We start from the raw sequence: 19,472 nt of genomic DNA on the forward strand, positions 1-19,472 counted from the left end.
GAAGTTTGAATATATGAATCTGAAGCTCAGTGGAGAAGTCCAGAGTCAGGGATTGTAGAGGTCCTAACAGTTGTGTCATGTCCTAGCCGTGTCGGTGATGCAAACTGGAGTGTCTTTGCACAGCGGGGAGCAGGAGCCTTTCCACTGGAGCTGTCTATGGAGTCACGGAACATTCTTTCTTAGAACACATTCTCCATGCGTGGTTTGCTGGCCTTCCTGGAGATTCTATGAGCTACCTCATATTCTTTAATAAATTCCTTTTTTGCTAAGCCAGTGTTGATGTTTGGGTTTCCCAGGCAACCGACAGAGATTTGTGTGCAGGAAGTTTTTGGGTGGAGTGGCCTCAGAATCAACATCTGTGAAGGGTGAGAGATGCAGGATAGGTCAGTGGAAGACAGGAAGTGTGCTGCTGTTATAGTAGAACCCTCATCTGATCCTGAGGGAGCTCTAGAGCTGAGGGGCCCTTCAGGTTTGTCCTGAATTAAGCCAAAGGGGCTGGGTTTTTTGTTTTTTGTTTTTTGTTTTTTTACCACTCCTCTCCCATTGCCCAGTCTTTAGACACAGGCTGCCCCGGGGAGGGTTATGTCCTGGGGCAATGTGACTCTTAGATTGACAGTCAGTCCAGGCTAGCAATGCAGCCTCCTTTACTCCCAGTCTCCACAACCAACTTTACGGTTTGCAAATCTCTTCTTGCCTTGAAATATAATAATAATAATAATAATGATAATAATAATAAATAAAATAATAATAATAATAATAATAATAATAATAATAGATCTGGGGAAGCCTGGGTGAATCAGCGGTTGAGCATCTGCCTTTGGCCCAGGGTGTGATCCTGGAGACCGGGGATCAAGTCCCCAATTGGGCTCCCTGCATGGAGCCTGCTTCTCCCTCTGCCTGTGTCTCTGCCTCTCTCTCTCTCTGTGTCTCTCATAAATAAATAAAATCTTAAAATAATAATAATAATAAATAATAATCTTATTTTCTTCATAGTTTGAGAAAATGAGGCTCAGAAATATCAAAGGAGCTGTCAGCAATCCTGGAGGTGACACTCAACCCTTGGTCTGACGATTCCAAATCCTGTTTCTTTGCTCACACAATGCACTACATCACAGAGCACAGCCAAACCTTCAGGAATGGGCAAAGTGTTCAAGAGTCAGAGGAGAGCCTGGGCAGTTTCAAGATTTTGAGGCACATCACCTCTGGAGCCTTCCTCAGATACTCTCAGATTTAGCTAGGATTTGAGACAGTGGAGTCCAGTTGAAACCACGATTTGTGAAGGAGCCTCACCCTAGGCCCCTGTGCAGAAGCTGCTCAACAGCAGCCAGAGCACCATGCTGAATATTACTTGTTGACATGAGGCATCTTGTCTTACCTTCACTTATGTTCCTTCTTGGGATCTGAAAGGCGGCTGGGCTCTGAGTGAGATTAAGCTCTGCCAATGAGATGCACTTTCATGATATCTGGAAGACAGAAGAGAGATGGAGACCATTTTCCTACAACCGGGATGGTGGGCATGCAAGCTCTAACAAAAGTCAATAAAGGTGGCCAGACTCCACGGCCACTGCCAGGTCACCAGGGGCAGAAACAGGTTGCAGCAGCAGCAGCAGTTTCCTGACTTCTGCCTTGTAGCCACAGTGGTTGGTCTTAAGACCAAATGTCCCCTGATTTCTATTCCTCCGTCCCTTCCAAAAATTTTGTAAGCACTTAATTTCCGATTAAGTAGTAAGCCAATCTCTTTCTGCTTGAAATGCTTACAATGGTGTTCTTTTTCCTGTGCAGAGCCTGCTACTGCACCCTAAGAGCGAAGCCAGAGTCACTGACTCTGCTTTCGACACCCATGCACTTGACACAACTGGAGGAAAATGTTTTTTTTACCTGGAGAACAACACAGAGAGTAACACGGAATGAACCAAATGCCTGAGTGTGCTGCTCCAGGGGAACCACAGACAGTGGGCCAATCGGAAGTTGCTTCTTGGAGTAGATGGGCTTAGAGCCTTGTCTTGCTGTCTGGATTGTAGTACTTAACCTTTACAACCATGGTGCGTGGTGCCAGCATTTAACTATCCGACACCAAGGGGAAGTAAGGCATGAAATCCCGCCAGGTGGGCAGGAGACTTCCTGGTGCACGGTGTTGACAAATGCTTCTCTAATAAAGCAGATGTGCAGGAGCCCATGACTACTGGCAATCAGCCCAGTGTCAGCTACAGTTGGAGGCACCAAAAGCAGAGTGAACAACAACAAAAGGGCACTTTGTGGGCCCCTGATTCCCACACCCCAAGGAATGGAGAGCAGCAGTGTGGACTTTGGGATAGTAAGAGTCACGTGGATTTGTAGACGTTAGAAGCAGAGACTCTTTTCAAACAAAATGCCATTTTTAGAGGAGGACAGAGCCAAAGCTGCAAAGCCTTTGGCCCCACGAATGCAAGCATGGAGCAAATATTCAAGGACAGCCTGCCCTTTAAGTGCAGAGCCTGGGGCACAGAAGATGCTATGAAACCACTGGTTGAATGATTCATAGTGTAAGGGGGGGATTAAGGTAATGTGCAGGTACCTTCAATTTTTAACAAGAATCACTAAAATATCCAGTTTCTGTTTCATAAGGCTAATTCCATGTTTTGGGCAACAGCTGGTCCCACTTTACTGCTGTGGGTACAGTGAGTTCTAGTAAATTCTGTGTAATAGATGTATTCATATGCTCCATCCTTTTAACAATCTTCTTAATTAGGGTGCTGTTCTTTTAAGCAAAGCATTTATATAGTGACTTTATTGCATTTGGATATAGTGTTAGCTTCAATAGACAATATAATTTTATGAGTTTTTTTTAAAAATTGCTTTACAATGAAGGGAATTTATTTTATCAGCAGTATGGAGTTATTCCCATGGATACTTAAGAGCCATTGTTACAGAGACTTATAAATCTCTCTTAAGAAGGAAAGATCCTAAAGAATGTAGTAGATGGAGGTGGTTTGACCACTTACTAAACTTCTGTGAATATCAAAGTTTATCGATAAAATGGGATCAGTATCTTTTTTGCCCACCTCGTGGAATCATTGTGAACATCAAATAAAATATTATACATAAGAGGACTTTATGATGCACCCTGAGTTACATGCATTTCAAGCACTATTCTCCTCCCAATGGAAGCTCCTGACTTCATACCGCATAAGGAGATGGTGCTGGTGCTTGTGATTTAGAAGCATTAGGGTACACTTGGACTCTCAGGATACACAGGCCTTGGAGAGCAAGGAGAGCTTGGATTGTTTGGAAAAGATGATGGAGGATTAGCAGAGCTGACAGCCTCAGGCATTTGGGGAGTGAGGGACACAGGATAGATATGGGGTTAATTAGGTGTTAGCTATAAGTACCCACTGACACTCTGATACCTAAGTCTGTGGCTCCTCTCCAGTATGCCATGTTTTTTCTAGGTCCCACACATCCAGCCTCACCCAAGATCTTCTTACTCACATCAGAGTTCAGAAAAACAACTCTTTATGTAAGCAAATGAATGTTCTGGAAAAATCCTCTCAGTAACCTAGAGCAAGAGGGCTCCATTTACTGGGATCAGATGTCCTCATCCCTCCCCCCCCCTTTTTTTTTCCCTCATCCCCCTTTTAATGTAGATACAATGGAACTTGACTGACATTAGGTTTCAGCTACTTATGCCCAAACAGGGTAATTTTCAAATTTGAGACAAAAATTTATGAATAGGCCCTACCATCTTTTAACTGATATTACCTTGCCAGTACTCCAACATCAACCCGTATCTTTTTCTTTACCATTATGCATCACAGGAACAAAGGAATATTAGCCACCTTTCAAATCACAGAGTGAAATCCGTTGTGTTGTCCATGATACTTTCAATAAGAAAATGTAATTATTTCAAGCCCATCTGTTTAATCAACTTCTTTTAAGCATATCAAAGTCTCATTGCATCCCCAAGCATATAGACACAGAGGCAGTAGGAGTAGAGGAAAAAGATCATTAGGTGTGGAATCAGAAAACATAAGTTTGCATTGGATTCTAACATTTAATAGCCGGGCAAATTTGAGTTACTCTCCTTCTAGGCCTCACTTTGTCAAGTTCTTAAAATCAACTTTACGGGACAAGGATCAAATGAGATAACGTGGAGGAAAGAGCTGTGAAAAAAATGATGTGCTGACTGGTTAGATGTTATGATCATGGACCAATACTCTCATTTATTGGTATTTCATCGATACTGGAAAATCTCATATATATTCTCACATCAAACACTTATTTGTACATTTCTTAGCTGCACATCAAGGTGCGGAAGCTATCCTTTCCTTCTTGGCTTCCTTCTCCTCCTTTCTAGTTTTAATATTTTATTTAACTGTGGCCATGCCCTTTTTGGCTGACCTCTCAATTCACAATCAAAGCACAGAGTCTCATTGCCAATTTCAAGTCCATCTAACAACAATCTAGAGATACATATTTTATATCCTCCAAAATGATCCTGAGAATCTAAGTCACAGGAAGGGTAAAGGGAAATGTGGACCAGTCTTAGAGCTCTGAAGGAATGGAGGGTGCCGGGAGCTATAGCAAAATGTAAAGGCCGAATGATTTTCCATATCACAGTCTTCTAATTCTGATGGTCCATTTGCCAAAGTCTAAAATTGAATACCAAGCTATTTCTTTTAATCCAGTGGAGAGTGAAAGAAATGTTAATCTATTGATAAATCTTCAAATGTAAGTAGGAAACTATGTGAAAACATATTTTCTATCATATGAAACCTACCACTGGCTAAGTATCTGTTGAGGTTTGTAGGGAACCAGTAATTAACACCAATTTTTCTTGCCCTTTTTCTGAACCAACTGAGAAATAAAACAAGAAGTTGGGACAGGTAGAGAATAAAAACATCACTTTTATTACTAAGAGTGTAAAACTAAGAATGTGGCTGAAAACTATAAATAAGTGAACTTCCTAATACTGTCTAATGTTTAAGAGCATGCCTTATATCTACAAGCAAATGGGCTTCCTCTCCTGCAGGCTGGCTTACTGCTTGTCTGAGAGCAATGGTGACTTATGCTGTCTGCAAGTGGGCTCCCTCCAAGAGAAAGAGAAAAGGAAGGAGCTCAGGAATGAATTTCTAGTACCTCTTTTCAAACTCCTTTCAAATCCTGAGGAAGAATAAGGAATGGGGAGCAGAGAAAGTCCAAGGGTGTTATGCCAGTGGAAGTCCCTCCATATGCACAGAAATATCCACTCTTGAAAAGAAGCACTCCTCTATAACAGAGGAACCGTTCTTTCAGCCTGAAAGTACATTTCTCTAAGAAGAGTTAACTCTGAAATCCACAATATCGCGTAATCATGCTTCTTGAAGATGATGACTCGGCTGAAACATCCATATTTTAAGAATACTTATATGTTGCAAAATATTTGGCTCTCACATGTTTCATCTGCCTTCTTACAGTGCATTCTCCTCTAGGCTATCTACCCTGCTAATTATAAAACCATCCATCAACCCAAGTCTAGTAAGGCAATAGTTGAAGAGCAGTTGGAAATAGAGGGATTGAACGATGGCTGGTTTCCAGATCACAGAGTCAACGCTATGAAACACTTTGCAAGATGGCATATTTTTTTTTTTCTCCCTCAGCCTGGATTACTTCTTAGTGTTCCTGATTCTGCTGGCAGGAGTCCTGTTGAATTCAGGAAAACCATATGAAACCCATCCCGGGTGTTGCCAAAATAAATTGTTAATCATATCAGATGTAGCACCAAAGAGTGTTCCATCATAGTCAATTTTCTGTTTTGTAACTGTTCCCCTTGGCTTCATTCAGGGTCTGCCAAGAGGAAAGAAAGCCCATATTATACATGCCACATCTTGTTATCTGCTGAAGAGAGGACAATAGGGAGTGCTCATGGGGTCAGGGTAAGGGTACCCCTAATACTAATGGGAGATGTTTACTACAGCCCAGTTTCAAGTATCCCTCTGGAAATGTAAAGAGTTGGGGATCTCCTACTATATCCATTACAGCTTGAGAGTATGAGAATCTCAGGATGGTTCAATTTTCACAGAAGGGAGATAATCAACAGGATTTGTGCATACATGTTTCAAAATTGGCTTCCTAACATGCAAAAGTTGTATGAAGTGACTGGAATTGCTTCCCCTATCTGGTTCAATTAAATAGAACCAGGCTATCTGGACACTTAGTTATCGGGACTGTTGTTCATTTCTCAGTTATAGAATAAAGAAAGAAGCAAATGATAACCAGGAGAGTGAGATCCAGATTATTATTTTTTAATAGAGCAAAAGCAGAACAGTTCAGCAACAACCAAAATCTGTCCCAGCGTAGATCACACTGACACATGTAGCTTAATCAGATCCTTGGAAACCAGATTGAATTTCTTTGAACTCAATATACACCCACTCCACATTTATAGCATTCTACAGGTGTTAACATTAAGGCCTATGTAGTTCTTAAACACTAATTATGGCATCGGACCTTTGTACAGTGTGCCCTGGAGCAACAGGGGTTTAGGAGTGCCGACCCCCCAGCACAGTGAAAAATCCACATATAATTTTAACTCCCCCAAAACTTAATTAGTAATAGCCTGTTGACCAGGAGTCTTACCAATAACATAAACAGTCAATTAACACATATTTTGTATGTTATATGTATTCTATCCCATACTCTTACAAGAAAGTAAGATCTAAGCTTATTGGAAGACCTCAAATTTGGAGATAGGACACCTGGAGATCGTTAGCTGTTGCATGAGTAGAAATGTACTTAGCAAACCCCGAAGGAAAATGCACCCCCAGCAAAGCAGTGTGGATACCACTTCACTGTACTTTCACCATGAGACTTCCAAATCTGATGTTTCAATCCACCAGCTGAGGTTCTAATAATGGTGTTCCTGCATACGTATGTGTTGGGGGAAATAGACATATTTTGTAGATAAGTTAAAATAAAGTGAACTAAGAGTTGGGCTACTTATTATCACCATGTGGCAGATAATTCTCAACAATTTGAGAGATAAAATGCCTTTCCTCAAAAAAAAAAAAATATGTATATATATTTTACTGTCTAAATTCTAAACCAGCATGCTGCCACTACTGAGTCTAATCACAGATAAGAAGCCTCGATTAGCACATTTTGTTATTTATCCTTTAATAAACACTGTAAATAGAAGTTAATTTGCAGAACTCACAGTGAAGCAGCTTCCCCTGACACACCAGATGCAGCTACATACACTGTGCATTTTGAAAATAAATTTCAGGGGTGCCTGGGTGGCTCAGTCAGTTAAGCATCTGCCTTCGGCTCAGGGTCCTGGGATCCAGGCCCACTTTGGGTTCCTTGCTCAGCAAGGAGTCTGCTTCTACCTCTCCCTCTGCCCCTCCCCATGGCCCTTTCCCTCTGCTCATGGGCTCATTCTCTCTCTCTCTCTCAAATAAATAAATAAATTTTTAAAAGAAAGAAAAGAAAAAAAAGAAAAGAAAGGAAAAAAAGGAAAGGAAAGGAAAGGAAAGGAAAGGAAAGGAAAGGAAAGGAAAGGAAAGGAAAGGAAAAGAAAGCAAGAAAGGGAAAGAAAGTTCCTAGTGGGTCCAAGTTATCATAGTTCACTTTGAATGTAGTTCTTTCTTTAGTCCTTGTGATATGAAGTTTATTAAAAGAAAATTTTCACAATTTGTGTTTCTCATTTGGCTGTTACTGTTATTCATTTCATTTCATGATTTTCCCTAAAAATAATTTTGTCATATGGGGGGAAGAAGTGTTACAAGATGACTCATTCCAGGTATCAAATACATGAGGTACACCACAGCCTTCTAGGCAAAAATTCACAGAGTTGTTTCTAACCTGAGAAAGTACAAAAAGTGATCAAGGGGATATAATGATTTATTTGTGGATGAATAAATGTGAAAGAAAAAAATCCTGCTTCCATCATACAAAGATCTGATGTAGCTTTTTAAAAAATGCCTATGATAAAAATGCAAACAAAACATCAGAATTATGGGAAATATAAGTCAGAGTAAAGAGGCAGACAAGGGTAAAGTAGAGGAGAACATACATGCATGCGGTCAAGTCTTCCATGATTGCTAACACTAAGCCTTTCCTTTGGTTCTGAGCTTCCTGGTGGGTCAAACATAATAGGCAAGAAGAAACACACACATTACACCAACCTGTGACTAATGTAATGCAAAGTGACAGGGGTAGAAAGAGCACTGGCTGGAAGTATTCGGTAAGCAAGTATGTTCCTTGAGCTTCTAGGAGTCATCATTTGTGATCAAAGCTAAGGATAATTATATGTTAATTAATGCATAATTAGATACAGTGGGATAAATGTTGCTAGTGATTCACGCAGAATGGTCTACTATCCATGGGAGTTTGCTAAGCTGATAGTAGGAGAGAGAGAAAGAGAAAGGCACGCGAAAGAAGGGAATAGCATATTAGAATATGCAGAGGCACAGAGGAATAAAAAGGGCATGTGATTTTGAGAAGCACAAGCACTTCAGCGTGACTGCAAAGCAGTAGATAATTCAGGGTGCAGCGCCCAGCTTTTGAATGACAGCAACACAGGTGAACTATGGTCCTCTGGCTAAATCTGGCTCCTGGACTGTTTTTGTAAATAAAGTTTTATTGGAACACAATCATGGCCGTTCTTCTACATATTGTCGCAGGCTGCTTTCTCATTCGTTACTACTGCAAGGTTGAGTTGTGAAGAAAGACCACGTGGCCAACCTAAAATATTTCCCATCCGGCCCTTTACAGAAAATTTCTGCCAACCTCTGATGTAGAACTTACAAAGGAACTTGAATTTTGTCCTTGTAGTTTAAAGGGAAACAGTGAAAGGTTTTTGAAAGTTATGAGAACTAGCAGGGTGCCCATGGCAAGTTTACTTCACAAATACTAGTCTCAGTGCCTTAAAGGTAAGATGATTTGATGTGCCACTGAACGCACACACCTCAGGGAAGGCAATTTCATGACAGAGCACATCCAAGAGTCTCAAGAGTTACCTGTGCACAGATCTGCGTTAGGTAATGAAATATTAAACCATTGACTTCCCAAGCAGGACAGATTTGGGACGTTCCAAGATTCTAATCAAGAGCAAGCTGTCCAGCAGACTCAGTAGAGACAGGCTCCAGGCAACTGTGAATGGATGAGTCAGGAGTAAAGGGAGTCGCTGAGACACATTATTCACTTAAAAGGGTCATTTTGTGTGGCATCCCCACATTCATGGGGCAGAAAGCAGGGTGGTTAGAAGTCCAGGGTCTAGAGTCAGCTTCTAGGTCAAAGCCTGGCTATGGCCACCTACCAGCCATGTGCCTTTGGAGGTAAGACTCAATCTCCTTCTCTATCAAATGGGGATACTAAAGAACCAACCCTATAATAAGTTTATTGTGGAGGTTAATGAATTCTACATTTTCTGTCACAGAGTAAGCAATCAATAGATGTTCATCATTCCCATTACTAGGACCATTTAGTTGGGTTTAATCCTGACTTTAAATATGACATTATATATATGTATATAATATGCTATGTTATTTTATATCATATCTCACCATCTCACCGAGATCCAACTCCCAGTGTTTGTTGGTTATTATATTAGTTTCTTAGGGCTGCCATAAAAATTACTACAAACTGGGTGGCTTAAAACAGAAATTTCTTATTTTGCAGTTCAAGAGGCTAGAAGTGTAAAATCAAGGCGTCTATTTCCTCTGAACCCTCCTGGGGAGGATCCTTCCTGTCTCTTCCAGAGCCTTGGCTCCCAGCAATCTCTGATATCCTTTGCCTTCTAGATGCATCTTTCCAGTCTCTGTCTTAGTGGCCATGTGCCTTTTTTCCCTGTATGCACATCCCTGTCTTCCCATGACCTTCTGAGAACACTGGTCGTTGGACTTAGGGCCCACTCGAATCCACTATGACCTCCTTTTAACTTAATAAATGACATATACAAAGACCTTCTTCTGGATAGGGTCACATTCTAAGGTTCTTGGTGGAGAGGAATTTTAGGAGATACGCTCTAAGCCAGTGTAGCTATTTGTAATCACATTTTTCCCAACTGCAGCTTCAGATCATCACCATCCTTATGTACCAGTCCTCTGACATTGGCACTCTCTCTGTACCTCTCACTCTTAACTGTACCTTGAAGCATATTCACTTCTGCCAAAGGAAGCTTTGGAAGTCCACTCCTTCATTGTTTTACCTAGTACTTGGCAAAGCAGAACACAAATGGATAATTCTTTGCCTTGGGCCTATAGTCTGCCATTTGGAACGCTTCCTATTGGAAAACACAATCTCTTCTCTTAGAAAAGACATTTCAAGTTGCAAACAATCAATTTACAAACTATTTTTAGGAATGCCGCCAGCTTAATGTTGGGGAAAGCCTGCATTGTTAATGAGACACGACGCAGGGTTTTGGACTGTCATCAGAGCCACTGTAGGAGTCCAGCTTTAGTGTAATCCCTGTAAAGAATGATGTCTGTTTAATTTTTAAAAATGAGTATCATTATCAGATATAAATATTTTATTTTGGGCAGGCTCATATAAAACATAGTTCATATTACACAAGATTCTAACTCACATGCAAGAAATTTAAATATTAGATTTCTTGGTATGGGTTCTAAAATCAGAGCCAGGGACAAGGAATTGTGTCCAGGTACTTTGTTTGAGAGGTGATTCTGGAAAGTAGGAGTGAGGGGAGCAAAGACAGTGAAGGAGATAGAAGGAAAAGCCAAAATGAAATGCACAGTGGAGGTCACTGCTGCTATGTGCAATGGAGCTTTGGTCCTCAATTGAGGACTTTGGAGAACTGCAGAGAACACCTTCCCAAATCATCCTCTTCTAAGACCAGGCTGGAACATCCTCTAGCTTTTTCACCATCAAATGAAGGTTGCCTCTGGGCATTACTCTTTTACATTACTTGGTACCTACTTGGGAGAAGGTGCTGGAACAGAATGTACTTAAAACAGATGCTGGAAGTACATGATGGGGGGGTGCATAAGTCACACATAACTGTCCACCACAGCTGTGGCTTCAATCACAGGTGGCCCAAGGGAAGGTGGCATGGGTGCCAGAAGCACCTGTCACTTTCGAATTCCTTTTTTTCATCATGGATATGATCTTCATGGTGCTCGTCAACTGAAAGTTAACTGCCCTGTGAATTAGGAATGGCATATTATATCTTCCTTTTACAGGTGAAATGTAATTAAGGTAACATAATCTGAACACAATTGGTTTAACGCTGTATCAGCTAAGATGCTTTTGGCAGCAGACACAAGAAGACCCAGGTCAAGATCATGGAAGAGAGGGTTACAGTCTGATATGGTATCCTGTGGGATATTAATCCTTATAGCCTCAGGTACCTAGCTGTGATCCTTCTGCAGATTGAGCCCTGTGATGATGCATTCATCTGTATCTCAGTTTTTCAGGTCAGATATTCAGGTTTTTCAGGTCAGATCTCAGTTTTTCAGTCAGATATTCAGGTTCCCAAATTGTCAGGCTGTAGATCCCATCTATACTCCATTTAAACACGCAAAATTATAAGCTACTTGGGAAAGAGGCTCTATTTTATTCCTCTTCGTGTGTGTCCATATCCTACAGTGCCCTGCATACACAAGGTGCCTAGGAAATGTTGGTAGATTATTGGATGATATATAAATGCAATTTAATATTCTGAGCAGTTTATGCCCTCATAAATTGTCAATAGACAAAGGAGAATGACTAGGAAGTGGGTTCCTCTCGGTTATGGAAGCAGAACGAGAGGCTCCACTTGAGGCCATTGACATATGGAAACATGCTCAGCGCTTCAGAAATGACAAGTAAAGCTGAATTTCTTGCCATCTCCCCCATCACCTACCATATCCCTCGGAATACTGATTTTTAAACCCTTCACTGATTTTCCCAGATGCTTTTCCTTTCACTCCATTCATATTCCATGAGCAGCCCAGTATCTGTCCTAGTTAGAATCAGTGCAAAATTACATGGATGAAATTCTGGAAGATGCTCTTTGTCATGGGTGTTGATACGGCTGGCATTTTTCTTACAAGAATCAGACCCATGAGAAGATATTATGATGCCATGATGTCTCTTTGATTGTCTTGCCCATCATGAAGAAGGGAGCAAACATTAAAAAAAAAAACCCACAAAAACCCTACTTAACATTCTGCAATTGGGTGGTCCTTTCAAATGCAATTAATTTCACATGGTATTTATCTGTTCTTGCATTTGCTAAAGGACAAGGTAGCCTGTTAGTTCATTGTGTCTCTTTTTTGCCTTTCAAAGCACATTGAGTGTTTTAGCGGAAAAAGAGCTGAACCTCGCTCCCTCCTATAAGTTGTATAATTGGAAAGCAATAAATTTAAAGATCTAAAAGGAACAGAATAAAGAAAGTGTCAAACAATAACTTACTCTAATTAATAACCATTTATGTCTCCCATTTGGTAAAGTGCTCTGCAAATGTAATCACCTTTTAGTTTAAAGTACTATATTCATTTTGTGAGTAGAATATGATTTCATTTGTGAAAATGAGAATTAAATATGGCTTTTAATCAACCTGGAGCCACTTAGTACTAAGAGCTATTTAGCAGGAGTTCTACAAATTATAGCAGTATTGTGAAGAGTTAATTTGCTACAGTACTTTAAAAATCTAATATTGCCATAGAAGCAAACTTTTTTACTTATTTCTGATCAGTAGAAAATTAAACTTGAAGGACAAAAGCATATATATACATGTACAGTATTAAAACCGCTACAGTGTTTAAAGATCTCAAATGTTAGCACTATTTTTGAAAGTCATGTCTTTAGTTGTGACTTGATTTTTCATGATTTATTGTTTTAACTAACATGCTGCTCTACTTAGAACCAGCATACAATTATTGAATTCCAACTATAAAACATTTCTAAAGATATTGAGAATACTAATAACTTCATATTAATTGCACTAAATGTTAGTATCTGTCTTATGAGGAACAAATGTCATTTTCTGGAAAGCTTGGTGATTTTTTTCCCTCTAACTTCCAGCTAGCTTGTAGAAATCTTTGAAATTTGTTTTTAAGAGATGTGTGCTACCTAGGAGTCGAGAAGACATGACAGTCTATGTGCTGGAGTGATAATATATGGGAAGTCTTTGCAAGCATTGATTGAACGTTTCCTACTACTGTGGTCCAGTTGGACGGAAGGAGAACAGTGGCCTTTTCCCCTTCCAACATTGTACTATGAAAATTTTCAAATATACAGAGAAAATTGAAAAGGTTTTTATGGTAAATACCTGTATACCCAACTCTAGAGGCAACAATTAGCATTTTGCTGTATTTGGTTTATCGCATAGTTATCCATCTATTTATTCTTCTATGCTATTAATCTGAATTATTTGATAATAAAAATTAAAGTCAGGTGCAAATATCAGTATACTTCCTTCTCAATATTTCAGCATGCATATAATTAGCTGGAGTTCTATATTTATTTACAGTTCTTTATGAGGTTTTTATTTTGGTAAAAATTTACATATTTTGAAACACATAAATCTTAAGTGTCTCATGTGAGAAGTTTTGACAAGTGCCCGTACCTGGATGGTTATAATAACGTAGAACATTTCCATCACTCCAGAAAGTTCCCTCCTGTCCCTTTCCAGTCAATCCCTGTACCTACTCCCCCACTCCCAGGCAATCACTGTTTTTATTTTTTTCACCACAGAATTGTTTTCTCTTTTCTAGAATTTTACATAAATAAAATCATCTAGCACATACTTTTCTTTGTAAGGCTTCTTTCACTCACATATTGTTTTTGAGATGTATTCATATCATTGCCTATTGAATGTTTTGTTTTCTTTTTATTATGTTGTGGTATTTCTTTGTATGAATAGAAGAACTTTATTTAACTGTTCTCCTATTGATGGATGTTTAGGTTGTTTCCAGTCTGAGGCTGTCATAAATAATCCTGCTTGTACATGTTTTTGTGTAGTTGTTGTACTCATGTGTTTTCATTTCTTTGGACACTAGGGAATGTATCTTTGATTTTTAGTATCCTTAACTTTAGTGAATGAGATCTACAGGACTGTAAAATAATAAATCTGCATTGCTTTAAGCCACTAAGTTTGAGGTGATCTGTTACAGCAGCAGTAAAACACTAATAAGAATCTTGGTACTATGAAGTGGGAGTGTTGCTGTAATAAATACCTGAAAGTATGGAAAATGCCTTTGGAATTGGGCAATAGACAGATGCTGGAAGTACTTTTGATAGAAAAATCTTGATTACTTTGGACAGACTGTTAATAGAAATATGAATTTTAAAGACTGCTACTGCGGGCTCAGAGGAAGTGAAGACTAAGGTAGAGAAAACATACATTGCCTTAAGAATACCTAAATTGTAGGGAAGAGATTGCTGGCAGAAATACGACTTTCAAGGCACTGCTGAGGAGGACTTTGGAGGAATTTGTTACTAAAAATTAGAGGAAAGGGGACCTTTATTTCATACAGCAGAAATTATGTCCCACAGTTATGTGGAAAGCAGAACCTAAAATTGATGAAATGGTTTTTCACTCAAGTAACTTTCCAAGCAGTGTCAAAGATACAATTTGGTTTATTCTTGATGTTACTAGTAAAATGGGAGAGGGAAGAGATCAATGGAGGGCAAAACTGGTAATACAAAAAAATTTAAAGTAACCAGAACATGGCAACTGGGAAGCTTCTCAGCTTACCTAGATTGCAAAAAAAAATGCTAAATATGCGATTTGCTCTAAGGAAAGCATGCTGTAGAGATAAAGTGGAGGATATGGCAAGATGACTTTTGCTAATTCCTCAGAAGAAGCAGAAAGTCTGAGGATTTAATCACATAAATACTTGTGGAGGAGTTAAGTGTGTGACATAAATCTCCTCAACCATCAGAAGCAAAAGTAGATATGGATCATCTAGAAAAGATTGTAGAAGAAGGTCTTGTCTAATGGACTCCATCTCTGCTACGTACACAAGAGACCCACAACATTTTTTTAGAAAGTTATATGAGCAGACATATTGTCAGTTTGGACCAAAAGGGGTAGAGAAAAGATGGAATAACACAATTGTGAGAAGGATTCCATGTGTCTATGCTAGCTCGAAGAAGGAATGGGACCATAAAGAATGAAGACATTTTAGAACCTGAAAAAGGCAAAGAAATGTATTTTCCCTTAGAGCCTCTAGAAAGAAAATGTATTCCTAGTAACACTGATTGTAACTTAGACTTATATCAGACTTTTGATCTCCAATACTGTAAGATAATGCATTTATATTGTTTTTAACCACTAAATTTGAGGGAATTTGCTACTGTGGTCATAGAAAACTAATACACTTGTGCGAATCCTATGAATGGCATTGTTCAGAGTAGGAATTTGTCTTCCTTCATAAGAAAATGCCACACTTTTCACAAAGCAGTTGTAGAGTTCTACACTCCCACCAACAATGTATAAGTTGCTATGCAGTAGTGTCAATCCTTTCCATTTAAGCCATTCTGATCATTTGTAGTATTATCTCATTATGCTTTTCATTTGAATTTTCCTTTGACAAATAATAATGAACACTTTCTCATGTATTTATTTTCCTTTGCTAAAGTTCTGGGCAATTTTTTTGCCCATTTTTAATTAGATTGTTCACCTTATTTTTGAGTTGAAAGAGTTCTTTATGAATTTTAGATATCCTTTTTCAGATATAGATGTTGTGAATATTTTCTTGAGATCTGCGCCATTTATATTTATTTTTGAATGATGTCTTTGATAAGCAGAAATTTAAAATTTTACCCATAAGGATATTCTTAATATAGTTTATTAAAAATATCTTTCTCTCCTCATTGAGTTATTTTGGCATTATTTTCAAAAATCAAATGACCATAAGCATTGGTCCATTTCTGGAACCTCAATTTCTGAGACCTCAGTTATTCTCCTTTAATTTATTTGTCCCAGTGTTACCCTGTCTTGGTTACTATAGCTTTAAAGACTAACTTAAAATCAAGAAATTAAGCTCTTTAATTTTGCTTTTGTTTTTCAAAATTGCTTTAAATAATTTAGGTCTTTCATTTCCATGTAAATTTTATAAATAGTTTGTCAATTTTTCCAAAACTCTAGGTCAGTTTATGATTGAGATTGAGTTGTATTAATTTGGGGAAAATTAGTGTGTTAACAATATTTTATTTTCAATCCATGAACGTGGTATATTTTTCTGTTTATTTAGATCTTGAATTATCTTCGGCAGTGTTTTTTAGTTTTTCAGTGCAGATCTTACACCTCTTTTGCCAAATTTATTCTTAAGAATACTTTTTGAAACTATTAGAAATGGAGTTTTATTTTTTTTTTGAGTTGTGTGCTTTTGAATATATAAAATCAAATTGGTGTTTATATGATGCTACAAATTCTTGAAACTTCAGTAAATTCAAGTGTTAGTTTTAGAAATTATTTTGTACATTCTTAAAGATTTGATTGTGAACATTCAGGTTATCTGCAAATATAACCAGCTTTACTGCTTCCTTTCTGATCCTTATGCATCTTTTTCTTCATTGCACTACTGCACTGGATCCAATCCCCAGTATTGTGTTGATTCAAAATTTTAAGACCAAAAATTCTTGCCTTGTTGTTGATCTTAGGGGAAAGTTTTTATACTTAAGCAGCAGGCACAAAACTACTTATAGGTTCTTTTACAGATGCCTTTTATCTGATTGAAGAAGTCTCCTATCTCTGATTTTCTGAGACTTTTTAAATCATGAATCAGTGTGACTTTTGTCATATGGTTTTTCTATTGATTTTAAAATTACTATTACATATTATTAAATATTAATATTAAATATTAATAAATAAATATTATTAAATATTAAATATTTTTAATTACTATACATATTATTTATTTATTAAATAATGAATATTTATTATTTATTATTATTTCTGTTAACATGGTGAATTAAACAAATCTGGCATCCATGGGATAAACTCCACTTGATTTGTGATGGTTAATTTTATGTATCAACTTGACTGGACTAAAGGATGCCCAGAGATCTGGTAAAACGTTATTTTTGTGTGTGCCTGTGAAGGTGTTTCTGGAAGGGATTAACATTTGAACCAATGAACTGAGTAAAGCAGAGGTGATTGAGTGCACATCATCTAATTCATTGAGCCCCTGAATAAAACAAAAAAGAGGACATCAGTGCTCCTGGTTCTCAAGCTTTTGGACTCAGATAGAGACTTCCACCATCAGGCTCCCCAATTCTCAGGCCTTCATACTCAGATTATATGACAGCTTTCCTGGTTCTCCACCTTGCAGAGGGCAGAGTGTGGGACTTCTCAGCCTCTATAACCATATAAACTAATAACTATAATAAATATCCTGTTGTACATAGCTATATATATCCTATTAGTTCTGTTCCTCTCGAGACCTTTGACTTTTAAACTTGGTCATAATGTAATGTTATATTATACTTAATATAATATATATATATATTGCTTAATTAACTTGGTCAACATTCTGCTAAAAATTTTTGTGTAGGATATTGGTCAATAATTTTATTTCTAATGTTTTTATCAGGTTTTGATATCAGGGTATGCTGGTCTCATCAATCAAGTTTTTGGAAAGAGCTTATCGAAGATTGATGCTCCTCAACCCTATGTTAAGTTTCCTCAACTATTTGATAGAACTCATAAGCAAAATTATATGGTTCTATAGTTTTCTTTGTTTAAAGATTTTAGATGAAATTTCAACTTCTATAACAGACTTAGGGCTATTCAGATGTTCTATTTTATCTTATGTCAGTTTGGGAAAGATGTTTCTCTTAAGTTTTTTAATTTTTTAAAATTTTAAAAAATATTTTATTTATTTATTCATGAGGAAGGACACAGAGAGAGGCAGAGACATAGGCAGATGCTCAACCACTGAGCCACCCAGGTGCCCCCTTAAGTTTTTTTAAATTGTCAAATTTACTGCAAATTTTTCTTTGGAATATTCCTTTATTTTTTTTACATTTGTAGGCTCTGTACTGGTTATTCCCTCTTTAGTTCCTAAAATTCATAATTTATGTTCCTTCTTTTTTATTCCTGATCAATTTAACAATGATTTTACCAATTATAGGAGACCAACAAAATAGAGATGATGCATAATTCAGAATGCTTAGGCTTACTGATGGGCTGAGAACTGACATGGATTGCTTCCCAAAATATTTTTACTAGAGTGTCATATAGTGAAACATTTATTGTATGTAAAATCATATAATTATTTCACTATTTCATGGCACTTTTTCATTTGCCAACCCACAGATAATAATGCATGAGCATACAAGGTATGTGGGGAAAAAATGAGTTTCACCAAAAAATATCATTATAACATCAAAGTTAGTCAGTATATCTAGTGGTTAAGAGCAAAGCCTCTGGAAACCAGACTTGTGTGCACATTCTGGCTTCAGTGCCTCTAGCTAGGGATTTATTTTCCCAAGCATGTAATGTTGTTAGGTTTAAATAAGATAATACATGTAAAGTATTATGTGCAATTATTGAATCAGTGAGTTAAAAAAAATTTAGCTATTATTTCTATCAGTACTACTGCTATTACTAACCTGGTCAGACTTAATTGTAGATAACAGAGTTTGGTTTATTTGTGTGTGTGTGTGTGTGTGTGTGTATGTGTGTGTGTGTGTGTGTGTTTCTTCTGTTGCATTGTCTCAAGGTTTTTACTTCCTGTCCTAAACTTTGTAAAATGCTGCTTAGCATTATTTTACCAGTATTGTGGTCATAAGTTATCTCCAGAGAAAGTTTTGACATCAAATGGAGTGCTGTCCTTGATTGATTTCTGTACCATTTTCATTTACATAGCTCTTTGGGGATGAAAAGATATTGGCCAAGACTTTTTCCATGTGTTCTTGAAAATTATCTAACTAAGTCCAAAAAAGACATTAAAATACAACCCCAAGCAAACAGGAAACTGACTTTTTCTTTTGGGAACTTAGTCAAAAGCCAACTTTTTGTGGTCTATGTGAAGGTTCCTCCCACAAAGTTCAGAAATTCATCTTACATTTTCAATCTCTTATTTTCCTCTTTTTCTAAGCTACCTGCAGAGATACCACTCCTTCTTTTACCTTACAGAAGCTGACTACAGAGAACCCTGTGCAGTTTTTTTTTTTTTATGCTTTCTCCTTATTACAAAACAAAGCTTTTTGTTTTTTTTCTTTTCCTTCTGAGATGAAGACAACCCCCATAGAAATACCAGACAGCCACACTGGCTTCAGGCAACTATAAATAATTTCCCTGTCCACAACCAAATACAAGTACCTGGAACGCTGTTTATATAGCCTATTAATCATTTCTTAGTCAAGGGAAACGTGAAGCAATGGGCAAGCCTGGACAGAAGATGCGTCTTTTGTAGAGAGACTCTTTTGGCTTATTATATAACTCCCTATCTTTTATAGCCATCATGTTTTAGGATAAGACTGTTGAGCTATCCTTTGAACTTATGGCAGGTTTTTTACTTTACAAAAGTGACACGGATGGGCAATTTTATTTGGAGGAAAAA

The 19,472-nt window shown here is 37.8% G+C and overlaps 1 long non-coding RNA gene across 1 annotated transcript; it reads left to right on the forward strand.

Moving 5' to 3' along the window:
- The first annotated feature begins 275 nt into the window (after window positions 1–275).
- Window positions 276–3,094, forward strand: LOC144302339 (uncharacterized). The gene is made up of 2 exons (XR_013369192.1): window positions 276–469; window positions 994–3,094. It is a non-coding gene; the product is annotated as an uncharacterized LOC144302339 (long non-coding RNA).
- The last annotated feature ends 16,378 nt before the right edge of the window (window positions 3,095–19,472 follow it).

Source organism: Canis aureus, chromosome 2 (assembly GCF_053574225.1).
Source record: "Canis aureus isolate CA01 chromosome 2, VMU_Caureus_v.1.0, whole genome shotgun sequence".
Lineage (NCBI taxonomy): Eukaryota > Metazoa > Chordata > Mammalia > Carnivora > Canidae > Canis > Canis aureus.